Below are 23,248 nucleotides of genomic sequence, written 5' to 3'. Positions count from 1 at the left end.
TTTACATATTCATAGAAGAAGCTCACCTTCTCCCACGTCATTTTGGTCTACATGGGAGGAACCGAGGTGTGTATTAATTCCTAGCACCCTGTTTCAGCTTCGCTCCTTCTACTGCACTCCCTCTTTTCCACACTCGCTTGAATTCCCTCATCAGGTCTATACCTAACACAACAAAAGTTCCACCGGTACGATCCAGGTTACCGATACAGTCGTGGATTCATGACGAAAATCTATTTCACAGTAAAATAAAGATTTTACAATAAAAATTCAAACACTGAGTCAAAAAATTCACTGAAATTCAATGTTACTGCCTAGACAATGTTGATTTCTATTTTAATGGCAAGCATGAGCTGGAATTTGTATTTCCAAAGATTGAATATACTGAATTAGTTCTCACTGTTCATGTCTTTGTTCCAATTGTACGTTTGAACCTCGCTGGTGTTTTAATAAGAAAATTATTTGAGACAGGTCTGCACTTTCGTAAATTCTGAAATAGTAATTTAAGCGGGACGAGACTATATCGCCGAATACCGTCATGGAAGATGTGTATAAAATGCAAGAACGCTCACCTCCAACGCTCCTCCATCTTCTCAACGGTGTGCCAAATGAAATCTTATTATCTCAAAGTTGTCTTTTGCCCCCGTTCCCTGTGGCGACGCCAACGTGAAAATTATGAGCCAGCATAGCGCGAGTAGAACTACCCTCCGACGCTTGCAATATTCACGATTTTTTCAAGACAGTCCTGACCTTCGTGAAATTTAACCGCGAATCGGTGACGGTGAATATATTCGTGTACAGACAAAGAACGAAATGAAGGAAAAATAAATATAAAAAAGCAAGCTTATAACGAACCACACTCGAGCCATATCTGCCAGATATTTCAATTTCACATCACGTTCTAACAATATTGAATCTTACGAATAGTCTTACCTACTCTTAACGAGGGTGCACATTATCGAATTGTCGAGAGGAATACGTACGTTTTTACGAATATCTTTCGGGGCATAAAATTCACTTAGATATTTTCTGGCAATTCGAAAACTCTGTTATTCACGATTGTCAATTGCCGAATAATTTAAATCATACTGTGATGTAATGACAAAGAAGAACGAAGTCTCCTCTAAGAACTTTCCACCAATAAATATCAAAGCGCAAAGAATTTCCGATGATTTTTATTGTAGAGAACCTTTGCGTTACGCGTTTGTGAAAAAAGAGTGATCATTAAAAATTAAAAAAACGTTTCGTGAGAGATAAAACCATCCGTAATAGTGTCCATGGAAAGGGAGGAAACCATAGAAAGGGAGAAACGCTACTGGATGCCTTATACTTTGCAATGATTAATTGATAGAGGGGTCTGAAGTCCGACGCCAAGGCTGACAGGAATTCGGGTGCTTTGGGGAAAGCGTCTAGACGGCGACGTTGAGTAACCTGACCAGGAAATTACCAGTGAGTGACATGTTATACCGGCTTCTCTATGTTTCATCGTTCGATAGGGTCTAAGTACACGATCGAGAGTACCGATATTAGCGCATTCATCCATCTACGACGGTTGTATCTCTTGGTTATCTCTCAACCCTTGTTTATATCCCTCTCGATATGCCACGGCCCCGTCTACTTCTCGTTAATTGACTTGTCACACTGGATGAATATTAATCATTCGTCTACATCAGAATGGTAAACTATGCTAACTCACGGATGTGAAGCATGACGTATCGAGAGGACTACGGAGATGGAGGAGAGAGTTCTCTATTGGAAAGACTGATCATTATCAACGACATGGTTTGATTATGTGGCCGCACTAGTAACGATCATTCTGTCAAATTGAATAATTTATTATTATGTTACATGGTATTTACGTTGCTAGTATTTTACTGCTCAGTTCGTAATGTTTTGTTATACCTGATGACAGTTGAGAGTAACTAATATTATAAGGATTATATTAAGGACTACGAGTTCCGCCATAAAACTTGTGCAATAAGCGAATCTTTCGAAAACCCGTCGATACTCGACGAATAAATAAGCCATTTTCATCTCACGCTGTCTTTCTTTCTCGCACATACGCACACACACACACACACACACACTGTCTCTCTGGTGGGAATAATAAATTTTCCAAGGATCGTACGCGCTCATGCACCACGGGCATAAAATATTCGCCAATTCGTTCCGAGCGTTAGAGCGCACACATAATTAAAGCGCCATGTGTGCGGGAGGTCTTGGTCATAAATCTCTGGGATCAGCAATAACGTCCAGGGGGATTCTTGGCGGGCGCAAGGGCTTTAGCAGTCTCGACGGTGGTTAGGTGGCACTTGCAGAGACGAGGACTCGTATACACATGCAAACATAGAACCACGTCACTGGTTATAGGGAACTTCCGTTCCGCACCGTTTTACTAGCTTGCTAACCAATCCTAACACGAACGTGACGGAATGTCGTCGTCGTCATCGCAAGGTCAGCTGAATGACAAAGAAGGACATCACGTTCTTACGTTAGACTTTGTGAAATAATGTTCAAGCTCAACGCATTATTCTTATCTTCGAATTTTCGAATGATTTTCGATGCTCAACGATGAAATAAAAAGGAAAGTCAAGGATTTTCTTCCCAAGAAATTCACGATGGAAAGAGCTCCCGAAGTTTTCATTGTTCCCCATCAACGACGATTGAAAATTAGTGCAAGCTCCCTGCTATAATCATATCCATTCATCGAAACAATTTCGTTGCTTTTCATTCGGGAGCTTTAAGAATGAAGTTTAGATGGAAACTTTATTGCACAGTTCTCTCTCTCTCTCTCTCGTTCGTTCTCTGTCTCTCCTTGGCTCTGAATCTCACTGCGTTTCTCTCCAGCAAGGAGCCCGGTGGGCCAAATGCATTTCAGACTTTTCTAGCTGAATTTGCAGTAGGAATCCGAGGTGTCTAGACTCGGGGCCACGTATTCAAAGCGATTTGCGAGAATTCGCGTGACAAAAAGTCACGAGAGTCGGAAAGACCGAAGAAGAGAGAAAACGAAAGAGTGAGAGACTTTGCGGGATTTACATTGGTAATGCGCGCGGAAAGCGGGCGAGTTTCCGGTGGATGGATGAAGCGCTAGGGGGTTGGCCCAAGCCAAACTGGAAGTCTCGTAGTTATACCCCCGGAGGGGACTGACTCTGTATGTCTTCGATTTTTTACTCGTTTGTTTTTCGTTCGAGTTTGTGTGGATTTTTTTGTTTTTTTTTAGACGTCGCACATTCAGTATCTTCGATCGTTTTTCCTGCCTACGCCGACACGAACCATTTTAAGTGCTCAAAGACTCCGGCGGGAATCGTATAGTTTAAACAGTAGCGGCTCTCACGCTCGCCCAAGGCCAGTAAGATGTCGTCGGATGCACGACACCCTCGGGTGACCAATTTTATTTTCACGTGGAAAGCATGTGATATCTTAGCTCGAATCGCATCGGCAAAGAGTTTTGGCTGATTCTATTTCAGCCATTTTTTAAAATCGACCCGTAAAAACAATCTTAATAATGAATCTTCACATCACATTATCCGATGATCTTAACAAATGAAATTGTGCAAAATCATACTTGTTATCGGCTCGGACCTCGGACTCATTTGGGATTTTCGTCGTATCGAGGGCGATTTTATTTACTTATTTAACAACGGATTTTTCATTCTTATTCCATCATGAAACGATTGTAAATGCTCTTTCCGACACATAGGCCGCAACGTTTCCTAAGAACAGCTGAATCTACGAATTGTACGTCGGGATATTCAAGATCCCGAGACATTCGAGCAGCGAGCATAACCCTCGGAATGATTATACAGCAACATCCCGCTCGTTTATCATTCCGGGCTATGGCCGCAGTGGCAGCGAACGCGATCTGTCTCTTCGTGGTAAGACGTTCAACCCCTTACGGAACTTGGAGGGTAGGTGGAAGTGTACGGACTCGCAATGCTTTCAAGCCCACATCTGGACGGCCTCCAAAAAGACCCCAAGACACCCTGCGGAATATGTGTGCGGGGCCTTTCAAGGACGAGGAAGAGCGCGCTATAGCAGCGAAACCTACCGACTTCATAAATTCCAAGAATCCTTCCTCCATCGCTCCCTTTTTCCTCCTCCCACCTATCTTTCCCGTATAAGCCAGAACCGCATAACTGTTTCTAACCAATTATTATAAATAAAATGTGGCGAGCCGTAATGACAAACGGCAGAGGGGTAGAAGAGAGAACGGTAGCGCGGAGAGAGCTTCGTTCGCCAATGGGCTCCGAGCCATCCACGCTATAACATCTCGCCAACTACAGAGACCACTGGAAATAACCTTCCCGTCGACTATCTTTCTACTCTCGAATCCCCAGAAAATCTTTTACGAAGCACATTATACATATTCTTTTCCTCCGTCGTGCGGCAACAAAAAATGGATATTGTATCGCATTCTCCGCAGCATCATCGTGCACTTATCCGATTGGCGAGGGTTCTACCAAATTTTTTTCTTCTCCCTACACTTCAGCTTCCTGGCGATGTCAAAACAATTTGGTGAATCTTACAGGATGCTAAATTTATGAGATGTTTTAAGATTCTAATGAATCAATTGTCAAATTTAACTGAAGCTTCGGATCGGGCCCTCATTTGTTTTTCTCACTCTGTTAGGGATTCATGATATTAACTTGTCCAGATGACTGTTCTCACTTAGATCGAGATTTAATTCGATCCACCTACTGATCTGTAGCCCGTAATTACACTCATTAAAGTTCGGAATCGGATCTTCGAAAATTTTTTCCCAATCATCTTTTCATTGGTGTGGCAGTCTCTCCGCCATTTCTGATCGCTCTAGATTCATGACAATTCAATAAGATTCCAATGAATTTGTGCTCAACCAGAGGACGAGGTAAGGCAGTCTATTGTTTTGTCCTCATTCATAATTGTAAACAGAACAATATTCGGATTGATATGCGTGAATGAGATTGTTAAATTTAAAAGCCTGATCCATTTAAACTGTAATAAATGCGGTACTTCATCAAGGGGAATAGAGGAGAGGCTGAGCACTTCCTGATCGCTTGCACAGGCTCTCGCTCTCATAACGTCAGTGGGACGGGGCTCTAATGGTACCCGAAGGAATCAACGTGGAGTGTTACGCCGCTTGGCAACCGACGAATGCTCGTAAATAAGGCCGGAACAGCTTGTATCGCGATTAAGCCGGCATATTACATTTGTCAAGACGGTCCATAGAGAGAATAAAAGGGAGGGTGAGAGCTTGAGAGAGAAATATAGAAAAAGAGAATGTTCGCATGTGTTATTCAGAAAGACAGCAACAGCAGATGTCTCATTCTGGCAAAGTTTTCTGGCACTCTCTTGCCAGTAAACGAGCTACCAAACAGATATCAAACCCTCATCGCCATGGAGTACGATGCTGGGTAGAGTCACGATGTTGTGAAAAATCCACATTCATCGAGGCCCGCATTTTTTTCTCCTAAATCGTCTTTTCATCAGGAGGAATATTTTAAAGCATGTTTTATTTTCTGTAACTGTATCCTTTGAGTCGCATGAAAAAGAAGATGACATAAGAGATTCCTGCCATCTTCGCTCTGTGATTCAGAGTCCATCAAAGAGAACTTACTCGTTGTCCACAAAAAGTCACCGCAGCGAAAAATCCGTAGGAAGTCGTACTCCAAAGCGCAATGTGCAACGACAAGGAAGAGAGGCGCGGGCGCAAATGAATTCAGAGACTTTGCGAGTTCTTGCTTGTCAAAAGCTTCACCTCGAAGATCTATCGCGTTCATCGCATAAATCTCTGTAGGTTGATGGTTGTGTGTTTTTTCATAAACTTTCTCTCTCTCTCTCTCTCTCTCTCTCTCTCCCTCGCCCCTCACGCTTTTCACGCATTCATTCTGTGCGTAGATGTAAATTTGAGGAAGGCGATATCTCAGGTTCGAAAAAACTTGTGGTACAGAGAGTAGGAGATTCAGAGGGTTGAAATCTTTTCGCGGTGAGAGTACGCTCTCTCATCCGTAAAGTGTGAGAGAACGAACGAAACTGACAGAATCGAACCAAAAAGGGTGCCATGAACTTCGTCTCATCTTATACGTGCATTCGTACGCACACTTTGCTAAGGTATTCGTATGCACAAACATGTGCAAAACTTTCTTTTTTGCAGAACATCTTACGAGAGGTACACGCTATCCGTACGCTACACGGCAATTTACTCGATAAAGTTACTGCTCACCTCTTCTTACGAAAGAGATAAAGATATCGTACCATTGCGAAGGTGCAAATATACATAAAGGTATATGTGTAAAATGCTAGGAAACAAAAGATCGTAATACAGCCGATTTAGTACGTCAATTTATGCAGAGTATGCCATTTCGTTTTCTACAGTAAGCTCCATATGTACGCGAAGACATACGCAATAATATGCACACTCGTTGAAATGTTATGGTATTGTTTTTATAAGAAATCTTAAGTTTCGTTTCGTTTCACTTCACAAAGTCATCTGGAGATACAGTATAAATACTGATGAATCGAAAAGTATTGTGGAACACGCGATCGAAGCATTATGACGAATTCGAACGTGTATAATGCGTCGACCTTGCAAGCTTGGCTTGCAAAACTATAGATTCTTATCCACTAGAATCGTACACATTCGTATAGTTCAGGAAACGAATTTTTGCAAATATCTCGAAAACGATCCTTTGCTCATTTTGGTGCTAAAATTCTTGGACAATAGTTATAGTGTTCATTTGGAGCTTGCAGACTTTCAAATGCATATGTAATAAAATATCTGAATGACGTGACTACACTGAAATAAATAGGTGCAATCTTCAATCAAATCCGCACGTAGGCACATTGCATCAACTTAATAGACAGTATGGTGTGAGCGAACAGTTGCCTGCCAAGGCTCTTAGCTGCGATCATCCCTCCCACACAAAGATACCCTTGCCCTGCACGACTATCCTTGCAGATATGAGTGCAATATAAAATATGGTGCAGATCGTTCATAACTCGAAAAGTGTCAGTCGACTTTATCGCCGAGTCACAAAGCGCGCGCCTGTATTTTTTGATCTATTCCTCCTTGAATCTTGATCAGTAATTAAACTTGTCCATCGCTGGAAATTAACTATTTTTAGAAATTTGGTCTCGAACGGGAGGTGAAGGAAGACGGTTGCGCCACTTGACGAATATTCACATCATCCTAGCGCAAAGAAAATCGTTGATTGGGTATTGCTCAGGACATAATCATTACTGACAAGTAAATAATAGAATTTCTTCCTTTTCCTGGGAATCAACAAATTTTTGGAAAATTGCTGCTCATATGAATAGGAAGGTCTTGCATTGGTCACCTTGTATATACCAAACTAAATATGTGCATCTATACATGTGAGTTTATAGGATGTATTTTTCTTCGGTATATAGCAGTGCATTGTACTGGGACGTTTTTGTGCAGGTGTACGTTCCACCACAAACACACCAAAGGGTGCCCTAGGTTACAAGGCATTATACCAAACCGCTTTCCCCACCTCGTTATGACAAGATGTGCTTCTGGCTTTCGTTGCACACGCTTCCACACACGCCATTCTCCTACTGTTACTTTTCTTCAGCTGCATGTATATCTATACTTGAGCTCGTGGCCGTTGGCTCATTTCGTACCACGCGAAAGTTAGGCCGCAATTACTCCGTCCGTTTGCATCTTCTAACTCCTGCTCGCTCCTTCTATCTCTTTCTCTCTGGACTATCTATGGTGTTCCGGGGAACAAAGGAACTTGCATAAGTTTCATTAAAAACTGTGGAACTACGTCAGCAGTTTGGTAAGGGACGTGAAGCAGCAGAAATTCGAAGACGTTCTACGTGAAAAAAAAGTATTTACTCAAAATTGGGACTGACAAAGCTTGAATCTCGAACAATAAACAAAGGGCAATAATAGACCAAATAATCACAATTATATTTTGCACTTCATTAATCAGTGATCGAAATAATAAATTTGTAAGATTATTCATTCAGTGTAACGGGATAGCCTTATCCCCTGGCACAATTTCTCGTTTCACGGGAATCCGTCAGAGGGCGACGGATGGAGCGCTATCGCGTCAGCGAAGCGCCACCGTACGCTTATAAGGCTCCCAACCTTTCTTTTCTGCTTCTCCTTATTCCTACTAAAATTGTACTAAAATAAAAGTAATAATACATCATTACGTCTCGTTTATATAAGGTTTAGCACGTCAACCATGAAAGCATTACACTCTGCCCGGTCAGATGTTGACAAAGACAAAACGTCCATCCCTATACAAAAAAAGTACGGTGACGCACTCCCGAGGCCATTGCACTTCGCCTGGCGTCGTCACGACAGATCGTTTTCGAGCACTCCATGCCTTTTACCCGCTCTTAGCAAAATCCACCGGTCCGTCCACGAAGCACACTGGCGCACCTCTCCTACGTGAGAGAAGAGGGTCTAAAAAATACTAAGTTCTGATATTTGGCAAATCGACCATCTCCCGAATATCGAAACGTTTCAGTAGTGAAGAGTGAGCCAAAAAAAGAGCTTCGTTTATTTCATATGAAAAACGTAACTATATGAAAACGAGAGTTCTCCTTCCGCTCCAGCTATCTTTCTTCTCCTGTGTAACGAGCCGTTTCGCAAATGATACATTTTAAAATGTAATAGTTTCGCGCGTTCGGAGATCCCTCTCTATAATTGTCAAAATAATCGCTTGCGCATGATCTATTACTCCTGATCGGCGGTCCTCGCAAATTATCGCTGGAATTCGCTCTCTTTCGTTCCGGGGCCGTCGACGGACCATCACCTCCAATATCGCTCGTCTACAATCATCGACCAACATTCCGCCAGGCGTACTGCATAATCGGCGAACTTGCCTGGCTCCCAAAAAACACATCGCTAATCTGAGAGCTGTGAGGAAGCCCCGGAACATAGGAAAGAGCCAACGAGGGATCTTTTGACAATTATTAAGATAAGCCACCCATTTTCCTATAATATAATCTACATTGTGACTAGAGCCATGAAAATGGTCTTGCGTCTGTGAATGAAAGTATGAGTGTAAGACGAGTATGACGTGTAATGAGATGAGTGGGAGGGAAGGAATGTTATAGTTCGACCACGAGATGCCGAACAATCGTGTTTAATAATATGTCAATTCACCATTTAAAATAAATAAAAAGATACAATGTTACAATGGCGCCCAACAGACAGGCATGAACCGAAAGACTCAGTGAGATAAAGCTCAGTTATACATTATTTGAATTTGTTTTGCCGGCTATATTTACATGTCGCAAGACGACGTACGCGTGACACGGTCGAGTGCTTACAAATTTAATACCGTATCATTGCCGAGCGAGCCGAGAATTAAGAAAACCTTACAAGCAAAATTAAACGCTCGGAGAATTATGACGAAAGTCAACATGAATAAGTCATCTAGTACATCGAAAGGTGCGAGTGCTACAAATAATCAGAATTGTAATTCAAATGTTTCTATTGACAGATCGAGTGAAGAATCTGCGGAAATGATTGACCCAGTTATAAGCGAAAATATACGTGTGGAATGGGAGCGTTTGAGAACAGCACAGCGAAAATTTGATGAGGAGCGTGCAAATTTTGAACAACGCCGTTTGCAAACGTCGAATTCCCTTGCTCAACGAGAAGAAACGAATGAAGATAATCAAAATGCACAGAGGAGCCAGGGGGATATCCATGATAATAATTTAATAACGAACGGACTGGTGAGACAATTACAATACTTAAATATTGACGTTAAACTCCCAAAATTTAGCGAAGATAGCAATCCTATCGAATTCTTAGAACAAATTGAGAGATATTTAAAATGTAAAAACATAGCTGAACGACACCAAATGCTGGTTATAGAAAACATGCTGGAGGGTCGTGTCAAAATCTGGTACGAAATCTCAAAGGATCATATTTCTAATGTTGAGGAATTTAAGACGGCGTTCGAAAATGAGTTTTACTCAATTCCTATTCGCGTTCGTTTTAAAAGTTTATGGCTTTCTCGGAAATACAAATCTCAAGATGGCAATTTCCAAGCGTACTACTATGGACAAATAAAAGAAGCCAAATATTTTAGGCCCAAATTATCTGATTATGAAGTTAACTATACAGTGATCCAACAGCTTCCTTTTCGAATTCGATCGTCGTTAGCAACTGTAGATTATAATAATAATAACTTGGTCAGTCAAGCCTTAGCACAACTGGATGGAACGCGTAGTGAGTACGAAACGGATAAGACGAAAAATCAGAATCATAATAATAATAACAATGGGTCGTATCATCAGAACAAGGCAAATAAGATCAACAGCATCGATGTCGCACAAACTCAATCGAAGCCACAGTCTAATAGAAACAATAGGCATCAAAATTTGAATACACAAATCCCTACAAATAGCGGCGGATTCACAGGTTTTCCAAGCTATCCAATGCTAGGGTATCCCAATGTAGGATTTCCAATATGCTATTCACCGTATGGTGTAGGACACGTACTACCGGATACTCGAATTCCCCCACCCAATATCTCGAACACGCAGCTGAATAGCGGCACCCCAGTAAACCATTGTGATTCATCAAATTCTTTAAACCATTAATTGGCACGATACAAAGTGGTCCAAGATCGTGCCAACAGTTTTATGACTTCATCGAGGACCTTTCATATGACGCAGAAGGCAACCTGGAGTCTGACAAGAAGCTCAGTAGGGCCAAGCGCGTTATAAAATCCCCTCAAATAGCCATTATCATAGTTTCAGAATTTATCAATGCATTAGTGGACACTGGAAGCCAGATTACGTGCATCTCAGAGGGGTTATACAAAAAGTTACAAGAAAAATATAAGATCGAAGAACTTCCTGTCAGTAATATGTATGTGACGCCCGCAATCGGTAGAAAAACGACGGCGATAAAACGCCAAATATTTGTTGAATTTGAAATTGATAATAATAAATTTGAACATGCTTTTCTAGTAATTCCATTCTTATCATCTGAAATAATTTTAGGCAATGACTGGCTCTCTAAAAATAGAGCCATAATAAACTACGACGCACTGTCTATTATTGTAAATGGCACGTGTCTCAACTTTGACTCAGTCTCGTTCGATCAAGAGCGCACGGAGAAGGTTGAGTCTATTACGATGAACAATATTACATACATTAATATTTTGCCTATTAGGGAGGAAAATATTGCAGAGATTGCTCAATTGACCAATGATGAAAATATATCTGACGGAACGACTAGTCAAAAAAGGGGTGAAATACTTGACAGTATTGAGACCAATAGTGATAGCGTTAGTCAAAAAATAAGAGGAGTGTTCGAGGAACTGATCGGTAAAAATTTGCAAAGAGAACGCGGTGATATGGATAAAATGTCATGCTATAATCACGATTTAGAAAAAGACAATAACGGCACGAATTATTATGAAGATGTACATGATCGGGAACAGAACGACATCGTCCTGTCAAATTTGAATTCATGGTGTGAAAGTGAGGTATACGAGGACGCTTTTCATAAGGATCTTCGTGTACTTGAACACAATCTCGAGTTTTTGACAGCTGAGCAAACTAACAAGCTGATAAAATTACTTAAATCGTATAAGCCACTTTTCTCTGATAAGCCGGGTTGCGCGAAAATATACGAGCACCGTATAGATTTGATAAAGGAAAAACCATTTGTGAGACGCTCTTATCCGGTACCTATGGCTTTTCGGGATGCTGTTAGTTTAGAAATTAAAGAAATGCTTAAAACCGGGGTAATCGAACGATCGAATAGTGAATACTGCAACCCCCTTCGGATCGTAAAAAAGAAGGACGGGCGCGTCAGGTTGTGCTTAGATGCTCGATTCTTGAATGATGCAATACATGGCGACAATGAAGCCCCTCCCCTTATAAATGAGCTGATGCAGAAGTTTCACGGTACTCAAATGTTATCTACAGTGGATTTAACACATGGGTACTGGCAAATCCCATTAGAAAAGAGTTCGCGACAATACACGGCGTTTATACATGAGGGAACCGTGTACCAATTTTGCAGAATACCTTTTGGCATAAAAACGGCGGGGAGCGGCTTCATACGAGCGTTGAGCATGGCTCTTGGTGACAAGTATGCCGACTTCCTTACATGTTATGTCGATGATCTGCTGATCGCGTCTAGTAGCTTCGATCAACATTTGGAACACTTGAAAGTATTGTTTCATGTATTACTAGAAAACAATTTTACTCTCAGGCTCAGCAAAGCCCAGTTCTGCAGAACGAGTGTGCCGTTCTTAGGATTTATTCTCTCTCCGTCGGGAATCACCCCGGATCCTGATAAGTTGCGCGTTATTCGCGAATTCAGTAGACCGAGTAATAAATTGCAACTCCAACAATTTTTTGGAGTATGCAATTATTATCGGCAATTTGTCGCTCGATACGCGGACTTTTTAGAACCATTTCGAATGCTACTCAAAAAAGATACAGCATGGGAATGGACAGAGAAGCATGAACATTCATTTGTTGAGCTTAAGAATAAGTTTATTGATGTTATTCAACTTAACCACATTATTCCAAATCGCAACTTTAACGTACAAACGGACGCATCTGATACTGGAATCAGTGGAATCCTCTATCAATTTGACGATCAGGGAGATCATCGTATCATATCATTAGTGAGCCGATGCCTTAACTCCGCGGAAATCAATTACACGACAACGGAGAAAGAATTATTGGCAATAATATATGCCGTTAATAAATTTCGGATTTACTTGTTGGGGCGTAAGTTTGAGATTATTACGGACCATAAATGCTTAACCTTTCTCAACACGACTCAATTTCAAACCGCCAGATTGTGTAGGTGGAGTCTCCTGTTGCAGGAATACGAGTTCAGCGTTTCGCATTGCAAAGGTCGTGACAACTATGTAGCTGATTTTTTTAGTCGAAACCCTGATAGTAAATTCCACGAAGAAGGGGTTGACCAAATCATTATCGCGGCTTTTAGTTCCTATTCTCCATTGCACCAATCCTTTGTTAACGATGAGCTGAGTGCCCTGAGCATTGTTTGTAGTTTGGAGTTGGATCCCACGCTTCGAAAATATCTGAAGGATTTAGGAAAACTGCAAACCGAGGACGAAGAATTACAGCGCAATATCGTTAAAATGCAGCGATCTAACCCCGAATGCATTCAGCCGTATAATGGAGTATGGTTTCATAAAAATACTTTGTCCGCTTGTTGGTGTATCGTTATACCTGAACGGCTGCGATCGCTAATAGTGAAATCGACGCACGAAAAGCTGGCTCATGTTGGAGTATTCAAAACCGTGAAATATATGCAACAGTTTTATTATTGGAAAGGTTTGAGTCGTGATACTAAAAAATATATACTCTCTTGTGATCTATGCCAAAGGGTTAAGCATTTGTCATATAGTATGGAAGGGGAGTTTCAAATGGTCGGTTCGAAAAAACCAGGAGATCTTGTAGCCGTTGATTTTTATGGGCCTCTCCCGAAATCCATAGGGGGGGTACAGTACATTTTTGTAGTTTTGGATGTATTTTCAAAGTTCGTTGCGCTCTACCCCATCAAAAGGGCTACCACAGAAGTCATATTGAAAAAGATACTTGATGATTACGTGTATCGTGTGTGCAAACCGATGAAAATATTGTCCGATCATGGTACCCAATTTACCTCACGATCGTGGAAATTACGTCTTGAGAAAATGGGCATAACGGCAATATTTTCATCGATACGCCATCCACAATCCAATCCCTCTGAACGCATTATGCGAGAGCTGGGTAGACTTTTTCGTACTCTGTGCGCGGATCGACATACACGATGGGCGAAATACATTTCTGAAATTGAAGATATTTTGAATGTTACGACTCATCAGAGCACAGGCTTTACTCCATACGAACTTTTCCACGGGAAATTGCCAGAAAATGAGATTCGTAGAGTCATTAAATTTCCGAAAAACGATAGTGAGAGCCATCAGAATATACAGATATTAGCGAATGAGCGTCTTCTTAAACATTTTCAGCGTAGAAGAAAACAACAAAAATCATGTAGCAAGGTACAATTGAACGTTGGTGATCTTGTTCTTTTATTCGTACCCCACCTCTCCAATGCTAACGATAGGGTCACACATAAATTCTTTCATATTTATGAAGGGCCTTACAAAATAACCAAAGCAATTGGTGTCAATGCGTTTGAGCTATCGTTTCTTGATGACGATAAAACAATAAAAGGTATTTATAATCGGAAGAATATAAGAAAGTATCACCAGCCCGGTCAGAATAAAATCGCCGCGGTCAAATCGTTCCAAAATATTTCAAGCGCTGCCATTCACACCATATTTTCAGGAGGCTGAAATCCTCAGTTTCAATGTACAAGTTTTCTGGTAATTATTTTGATTTATTTGGTATGTGTGCGAATTTCATGAGTGTGTTTTTGCGGTATGAGTGTGTATCTACGACTCAATCCCTCAAAAAAGGGGGATCATGTAACGAGCCGTTTCGCAAATGATACATTTTAAAATGTAATAGTTTCGCGCGTTCGGAGATCCCTCTCTATAATTGTCAAAATAATCGCTTGCGCATGATCTATTACTCCTGATCGGCGGTCCTCGCAAATTATCGCTGGAATTCGCTCTCTTTCGTTCCGGGGCCGTCGACGGACCATCACCTCCAATATCGCTCGTCTACAATCATCGACCAACATTCCGCCAGGCGTACTGCATAATCGGCGAACTTGCCTGGCTCCCAAAAAACACATCGCTAATCTGAGAGCTGTGAGGAAGCCCCGGAACATAGGAAAGAGCCAACGAGGGATCTTTTGACAATTATTAAGATAAGCCACCCATTTTCCTATAATATAATCTACATTGTGACTAGAGCCATGAAAATGGTCTTGCGTCTGTGAATGAAAGTATGAGTGTAAGACGAGTATGACGTGTAATGAGATGAGTGGGAGGGAAGGAATGTTATAGTTCGACCACGAGATGCCGAACAATCGTGTTTAATAATATGTCAATTCACCATTTAAAATAAATAAAAAGATACAATGTTACACCTGAATGTCCTGAATCCATTCATCCTCCTGCACACATCTAAACAGATATATGAGTATTTGGTATATATAGATTTATAGTTGAGCAATATACGATCGTATATGTGCTTTGGGTGCTGTACCGGCGGAGCACGTACCACGACAAATTACGGTTATGACGTTGAACGGATGGGTTCTCGCGGAATTATATACGTATTCAACGGGGGACTCTCGAGTTATCCTCGAAGGGGCGACGTCCCTCGTAACGTTTAAAGCGTCCGAGACGATTCCCGAGGAAGCGAAGAGTGGTTGCGGAGTGGAACCGACAACTCTACAGAATCATGAGCATCGATATTCAAATTCTACTCCCACGCGTACGTCCCGACCGAATATGGGGAAGCATTCATCGATCTATAGAGAATATATCTGGAGATGCGGCAGCATTTTGACGCCATACAATGTGTGCTATAAATATATAAGTATATTTAAATTGAGGTAGAAAAATATCGTCCTGAATTCGTTGCTCGAGTGAAATTATCAAAATTGTCTAAATGACATGCATTCGGTGATTTCGAGTTTCGATCATCGGCAAGTTTGCTCGAGCGAGAACTTGCTTAAGGATGAGATTCCAATCACTTGGTAACATCACGTCGCTTTCGATTAATACATTGCATTGAATCGTTCTTTCCACGTCGTTCCACTATCATTCGATAAACTGTTCCTGTACAATGAATGTATCGTTAGCAAACACGTACGTTTTTTTTAAGTGAAAACCTCTTCGGGCGCGCTGAGCACTTCATTTCGTGGGTATCGAATGAGACGAGCCGTCACGTTCGGCTATGTAACGCTCGTTCGGGTAAAGTCGGCTCGAGTCGACTAGGGGAGCGAGAGAAATATAGCCAACGCATCATCGCTATACTCGCTCGGCGACCGTTACATGAGAGAGCATGACGCCTCAGTCGCATTCAGTATCAATGTAAACACAGTATGTGCCATGCGAATAAGTTCTATTTAAGGTAAGAGTCGCGCGACTCTATGGTCAAATGACTATTTATTAATCGTCAAAATAAAATAGGTTTTAAGAAAGGTTTTCTGTATTGAATAAATCTTAGGGCAATTTAAACTGTATTCGTATCAAGAGACGCGGTAGCGGCTCGACGCCAAGTAATAAAAGTCTCATTTTTTTTTATTTCCAAAATTCTGAATTCCTACAGGAAACATAATTCATTCACTGTATATGTTACAATAGATCTCATATTTTTTCATATTTTTTTATTGACAATGCAAAAATAGAAAATCATTTAAAACTACGGTTGCGACCTTTTAATACTTGGCGTGCCTTTTTTATAAATTTATACAAGATCATATTTAATAATTTATGATTAGAAATATCTTATGATTGCTTATTTGACTTGGGTTTTCAATATATACATATATATATATCGGTTCTCTTCTCGACCTGACAGTCGAAAGATATCCTGCCTCCAAACTCGCCAGCTATGACGAAAAGTATACATATATGTATACATTCTTAACGTTGCCAAGTATATCGAGCCACTTCATGGTAGTCGATCTCCTGTCATTTTCTGAGTTTTCATGGAGATTATTTTAAAAATTCTCTTCGAATGAGTCAATGGCCCTATATTTTTATGGTCACATAGGAATCTTTATAATATAATCTATGAGGAGCAATTTTAACATAAACTATATTTAATCGATAAGAAAATGAATTCTGCAATCATAGTGTTGGCGGGATGGGTTTCTCATAAGATGCCGTGTTATATTTCTATTTTTGAACGTAAATTTCTTGATATAATCTTCGGTAACCTATTAAATCCTTTAGCCATATGAAAGTTTATCACGTAAAAATTATATAATTTAAAAATCACGAGTTCGTCTAATATCGATTGTCGCGCGACTCCTACCTTAATGCATTATTTAATATTATACGCGTGAAAATGTAACAAAATTCGTTGTGTGTGTATGAGGCATTATTTATCATCATAAGATATAGTGTGGTTAAGATCACAAGACAGAATCGTGTTGCGTTTTACGGCTGTGTTTTACCAGTAGTGAAAATATTTCACGCTCGGGTAAGCTCTAGCATTTTTTTAAATGATATGGATAACATTGAAACTAATCAGTATATGTCTATCAATGCCTCTCTCTTACTCATTCGATCTTGGAGTCATACACTGCGTATTGAAAAAAAAAAAAAAACATATGAGCTACCGTTTTGTTTTTGAGAAAAATATTGTTGTAATAAAAATCGTATGAGAATCTAAGTGGAAGAAATTTCAAGGTTCGCAACATGGCCGTGCTGTCGCAAGACAGACAAGCCGTGTTTATCACTATACTGTAGGACGCTGCGCTCGCCTCAGACAGCTATCCTCGTACAGTGTTGCCACGATTTACGCGCTTCAGAGCGTTCATTTGTATGCTCGTAATCCAGATGAAAATGATCGATTAACCATTTGTAGAAATTTCAAATTTAATTTAAATAACGGTAATAGTTTCGAAGATCTAGGTTATAACGACTAATTAATGGCTACTAAAAAAACGACTTACTGGACGCAACAAAATTTTTATATAATGCAAACGAAAATCGCTCTGTCTTTAATAAATACGAAGTAAATAATTTAAATTACTGTAGTCAAAAATGTTTTTTCAACAGTGTACGCACGAATTTAGTTGTGACAAACAAAGGACCTCACAAAGCAGAGACGTAGAGAATAGAGCATTGCATATGCGTTGTCGATTTTTTTTCGCATTTGGCAACGTATCGACAACACGCGCGGTATGTTTTAACATTTTATAAATACTATGTGGAGAATTCAGAAATTTCAGAAACTACATAAACCAATATTGATATTTTTATAATTTATCTTAAAAATAATAAAAGAAATACGAAATGAAGTATTCTTTTTCGATTTTCTGACTTTCTGACTCCATAGTGTTTCGATAAATTTAAAGCAATAATATTTTACTTTTATTTTTATTGAATATTTTTATGAAAAAAAAATTTAAAGCAATATAATACTGCATACTTGTCTCATAGTAATTGCTCATTATATACGAATATATAAGTATTTAATTATTTTCTGTTAAACAAGATGAATGAGGAAAATCAAATCCATGACAAATTGAAAAAAAAAGACAATTGTCTAAAGCGCGTGTGAAGAAATAACGTGAAAAGAAGCGCACCGAATCTCAGAAACTGAATTCTTCGATACTGAACAAATACAAAACAAACAAGTTAAAGAAAATTATGCCGAACGGAAGAAAGCAATGGCAAAGGAACGTTCGAAAAAGTATCGTGAGAAGAAACGTCTTAATGTTCTAAACGCTGGTCATCATGTGGTTCACGATTCATAATTTTCTGGACCTTCGCATGAAAATACATGGCTTGTGTTGAGAAATCAACAAACTACGATTCACGATTCTGAGATTGCCAGAACATCCACAAATATTAGTATTCCTCTTGTTGTGCGCGATGATTCGAAAAATTTTAACTGCATTGGAGAAAATCTTTTGTCAACAATAAAAGAAGAAAATCAACCAGTGCACGTAGATGATAATTTAGTATCACTAGAAGATCAAGTGTGCCCTACTCTCAATGTACAATTCAACAGATCATCCGCGACTTACAATACCAATGCAAGTCACAGCAGTGCCCATATACAATTTCATAAACAGTTTATTCAGAATAAATTTGGTTACGCTTGCAAAATTTGCGATAGATTATGGTTTAAAGGCGACTTGAAGAATTTAATTGATGATGGTGTGGAGTTCGTACGAACATTTCTTCCAAATGTTGATCAGAATTCCACCGCAGTTTGTTCTACTTGTCGAACTAGCATCAAGAAAAAATCTATACCCAAAGTGGCTGTATATAACGGTTTTGAGTATCCTAAAATTCCTGATAATTTGCGGAATTGTCCATTGGATTTAGTGTCCGAAAGATTGATTTCTCCTCGAATTTCCTTTACGCAAATCAGGAGACTTCGTCATGTTTATGGCCAATACGGGATTTATGGACAAGTTATTAATGTTCTCGTGGAAGTCAATACGACGATGAACAAGTTACCGAGAAATATCAATGATGATCATTGTATTTACGTACACATCAAACGAAAAAAGATTCACAAATCAAGCTTATTACACAGTCTCATTGATAAATGCACTATTGAGGAGTGGCTACAATACTTGGTGAATACTCCACTTTATTTAACATATAATATAAGCATAGATGAGCAGTTCTTTGATATCAAACAGGAACTTTCACTCGATGATCCCAATGAAAATAAGGAAGCAAATGATAGCATTGACCTTGAAGATACTCGAATTGAAGAGAGTTTGTCAGCGCAGCAGCAAACATTAATGTGGAATGACGACCTGTAGTCAAGAATAGCTTCTGGAGAAAATAATTTACCTGTAAGTTTATTATTTGAGGAACACGCTGAAGAATTATCTTTTCCCTCCATTTATCTGGGTCAATGTCGGCAGTTTCGAGAAGGATTTACTGTTACTCCTTTTATGATAACAACTAGTGAATTAAGACGGTCAGATAGACGTGGAGTAACGCCTCATCACTTATTATATTTAACTATGAAAATAATGAGAATAAGAACAAGGGATTCCCTCACCGTTGCGTTTAAACACTTAGGAAAAAAGTTTAAACACTTAGGAAACTTGTATAGTCGAATATATTAATAAAACCAGGAAAGAAGTAAGTCACTTGCAAAGAAAAATAATCGAAACCATGAATGAAAATCCGGAATTCGATATTATCGATATAACTAAAAATATTGGTGTGAAGGTACAAATGATACCGAAATCACAAGCTGCGTGGTACTTACTACGAGAGCCCATGTCAAAAACTTCAGTCATTGTCGTATATATTCCAACAGTATAGCCCATTGAACGTCAGCGTATGAGAAAAACTATGCAGGAGTTGTTTGAATTAGATGATGATTGTCCTGACGTTTGGAAAGAAAACCACATGATGAAGTTTTCACTTCTATCATGTGGTTTTAAGCACGCGCCAACTTTTTTTGAGAAAAACACTTACGATCTATGAGAAATGGATTTTATTGCAAAGTGTCTTAATATTTTTTGTATCAGCGTTTGTAAATAAAATTATTGAAAAATTGTATTGTCTGAACGTGGATATTATGCAAGATCGTCGGTGTCATTTGGTATCAAGAACTTTTTTCTCTATTCCACCAACTGGATTCATTTTTCTTCCTCAAACACCTTGCTACATTTTTCGTTAGTATTCGTAGCCAAATCCATGTAATGGAGTACATGTCCGGGTAATAAATGTAGCATAAAAGCTTTCGGAAAAATAATTTGGTCTGGAAAAACATGTGCCAATTCAAAGCACTCAGTGAAAGTTGAACACAAAAAAATTTCTCACTTTCCCGGAGATTTGAAATTCGACGGGGGACGTCAGAGATCTAAATTATGTCAACATTTCTCTAGGCACGTTTGTTTGTCTCCGTTACCTTTCTCTCTCGCTGTCCCTTTGTCTCTCCGTCTAGGATTACCTAATTCTCGAGTCTGGACATCTTTGGAAGTGCCTTGGAGTCAGAACGATTTGTATTTTCATCGTTCAGCTTTCCTGCTTTCTTCTCGTTGATTATTATTTCTGATATTCTTCCTGGAGTTTTTTCGCGGGTCTTTATGAGACAATCCCATTATTTTAACTTCATTTAACTGATTTTCAGTTTCTTAAAATCCATATTCTTGAGCGACCTTCTCACATCGTTGTCCACTTTTATTCTTTTCTAAAGCATTGTTTCATCCTATTTCTACTAGGGTGAAAAGGAACTGCGAAAAACCCAGTCGTTCCGGGTAGCTATTTTTTCACTAACGTAAAACTCATGAAAAACAGAAGAGAAAACAGGAATTTTTCAAACTCTCTCGGATTATTTGTAATTCCTTCGGCTGATAAATTCTTTTTTATTTGCTTTTTTGCTGTGTCATCGGATCCACAGATTTACGTAAAGTGACATGCGCCCAAAACATTTCTCTCGTGGTCACATCGTTGCATATCTCTGCTCTCCGGGATGAAAATAATTAAAATGGAAGGTAGAACCGCGAACGCGACACAAAATATCGACGAGATTACATCTAGCTCACCGGGTACGTGTATATGTGGATCTGTGTATTTTGTAATGCGGATGGAAATGCGATGGTAAAATATTCCAGGGTGTACGAATTAAAATGACACTGAAATATATACGAGAGACGAGAGTGTTGCCTGAACCCACTACTAGGGAGAGTTGTGGGTTACGCTCATTCGCTTGTATTGTATAGATGATGCCTGTGTGCACATATATATATATGTAAAGCGAGTGTATATATGTATAAATTGTTTATCCCTGAACGAGCGTGTGGCTTGTGCGAGCGTTATTATACGCACCAGTCGTATCGGCACGTATCCGCCTCGTTTCACGTGCCGACGTAATATCTCCTCCCTCTTCACCAGAACTCACAATTTCTCTCAGTCGTATATAATACTGGGGATGAACAATTCGGACCACTGATCGTCCAGCCATCGAGCCATCGGTGCTCCTCTGTTGTTCATGTGGTGTAAGTATTTTCCTCATATCGTGCAGAGAGAAAGAGTTGAAATTCGTTGCAATTTTGTATAATGTTCATTCGTGAGAGCGTGCACGGTATTATTCTTGTTAAATCGAGTATACAACGCTACGGTGGCATATTTCATTGTGAATTTCATTCGTCAATTCGCTCGATCGATATGACTCGTTCAAATATTTTTTGCTTCAATGTCCATTTTATTTTTTCGTGCTTTCGGAGATGTTCTTTAAAGATGATAAGGTTTCATGCGCACAATGTCGTTGTATTTTGATGTTGAAGAGGAAAAAGGAGAATTGGAAAATCTCAATTGAACTTCTCTCGTTGAGTACTCTTGTCCGCTATTAATATTATCGGTTGCACCCTCAAATTTCTCGTTCTCCTTTTTCCCCATTCCAACCTGAAGCCTCACCCCCGCTATTCCGGTACATTTTTCATTACGGTACTTTCGTAAAATTCGTTTAATTCGGAACACGCCTGACGCGGTTTTCATTCCACCCACCGTCAAACCCGTGGATTATATTACCATCGCGATAACGATGCTCGGTTCTCTGGAGGAGAAATACTGAAAAAAAGTATCGGGCAAATCTCTCGATCAGCATTGAAATTAATGAATATTAATCTCGTTTCCTAGAATACAATTTATACAGAAAAGAATACGTGACATAAATATTCGAATCGAGACTAATAAAATTACGAATAATAATAATAATCTTTATCTTTCCATAATAATAATGATGGCGATTTTTTTGTTGCATTAATTGCATAATTTTTAAATTGAGATCAAATCGTAAATATCTGAGACTATTAACTGCAAAAGGCGATCCCCAGTATATAAGAAAGAATGTAAACAACGACTACATCAGCAACTCGAATATAACAGAGTTCATTGATAGTTGTTACTCGTTTCAGGTGATTTAGACATAAAAGAATATCACCGGAAATAATAATAGATGCCAAGAAGTGAGATACGATAAGGTGTATGTGTAGAAAACACATGGACGAAGGGAAGATACAGAAAGAGAGGGGAATAGAGAAAGAGAGCAAAAAAAGAGTGTGAGCAGCAAAGAACATTGTTGACTGAAGTGAAATGGGAGAGTAGCGAGCTCCACCGCCAACACAACAGCGTGTGTATGGTGCACACAGGATCATTAATCTCCGCGTTATTATCTTCTTCTCACCCGAAAGGCCATTGCCGGCGGATATGAGAGAGTGTGGGCTTAAGAGCCAGCAGAGGGGTGGGAAGCTCGCGTCGGCTAATCCGTGCCGGTCAACATGCCCGTACAAAGCAACCAGAAGACTGACCCTATCCTGCTGTCTCCGTCCCGCTCTTTATTCCTCCGCCGCTCATTTATGAATAAAATACCCGGGGACGGGCCTTTTTCCTCGCATTTTCAGACGTGTGTGTCTATATACTAGCTATACACACGTTTTCCTTTCTCTCTTTCATTACAAGGCGAAAGATATATATGAGATTTTTGGCAAAGAAATGGGCCCGAGCCTGCGTCGCCTCCAGTATTAAACTCTCCTGGTTACGCCGTTTTATGTGCCAGGACTCTCTATACGTCATACCTCTGGTTTGCTACGTTATCGCGGTGGCCTCTGTAGTACACTCATATTTCTCTAGAAACATCAGAGAGAAAAAGAGAGAACGCG

The 23,248-nt window shown here is 39.8% G+C and overlaps 1 protein-coding gene and 1 long non-coding RNA gene across 4 annotated transcripts in view; one reads left to right on the top strand and one right to left on the bottom strand.

Moving 5' to 3' along the window:
* Window positions 1-23,248, bottom strand: part of bru3 (bruno 3) — a 620,380-nt gene that overhangs the window by 451,202 nt on the left and 145,930 nt on the right. The gene's annotated exons all lie outside the window — the stretch shown is intronic.
* LOC122418886 (uncharacterized) lies at window positions 16,332-20,153 on the top strand. 2 transcript variants are annotated; one of them, XR_006262760.1, is made up of 3 exons: window positions 16,332-17,082; window positions 17,664-17,786; window positions 18,103-20,153. It is a non-coding gene; the product is annotated as an uncharacterized lncRNA (long non-coding RNA). The 2 variants fall into 2 exon arrangements; XR_006262759.1 differs by having other exon boundaries at window positions 16,332-17,786.

Source organism: Venturia canescens, chromosome 1 (genome assembly GCF_019457755.1).
Source record: "Venturia canescens isolate UGA chromosome 1, ASM1945775v1, whole genome shotgun sequence".
Classification (NCBI taxonomy): domain Eukaryota; kingdom Metazoa; phylum Arthropoda; class Insecta; order Hymenoptera; family Ichneumonidae; genus Venturia; species Venturia canescens.
The sequence above is the reverse complement of the archived record's forward strand: the minus strand, read 5'-3'. Positions and strand labels throughout refer to the sequence as shown.